At 46.0% G+C, this 309-nt stretch overlaps 1 protein-coding gene across 2 annotated transcripts in view; it reads left to right on the top strand.

Moving 5' to 3' along the window:
• Positions 1 to 309, top strand: part of Txk (TXK tyrosine kinase) — a 58,992-nt gene that overhangs the window by 44,639 nt on the left and 14,044 nt on the right. The window lies entirely within an intron of this gene.

Genomic DNA, 309 nt, shown 5'->3' with positions numbered 1-309 from the left:
TTTTTTTGTGTATTTCATACAGAACATCCCAAACAATCTTATTCATCTTTATACCTGCATCCCAATGGCACCCTCCCATAGCCTCCCCCCACCCCACTGGAGCCCATATACTCTGTTACCCCTGTTACTGCCCACTGTGTTGTCAGTGCCCCCAGCTGTTCCCCTGTGCAAGTCCATCTGCTGAGTCTAGTCAGCCTATCTAGAGTTCCTTGTTTTAGGAAGATCAGTTCTTCATCTAGCAGCAATCAGTTGCCAACATTCCTTTAGATAAGATTAGGGTCTGCTGTTCATTTTCCCAGTTCTATGCTG

Source organism: Nannospalax galili, unplaced genomic scaffold (genome assembly GCF_000622305.1).
Source record: "Nannospalax galili isolate Female #2095 unplaced genomic scaffold, S.galili_v1.0 scaffold318, whole genome shotgun sequence".
NCBI lineage: Eukaryota > Metazoa > Chordata > Mammalia > Rodentia > Spalacidae > Nannospalax > Nannospalax galili.
The sequence above is the reverse complement of the archived record's forward strand: the minus strand, read 5'-3'. Positions and strand labels throughout refer to the sequence as shown.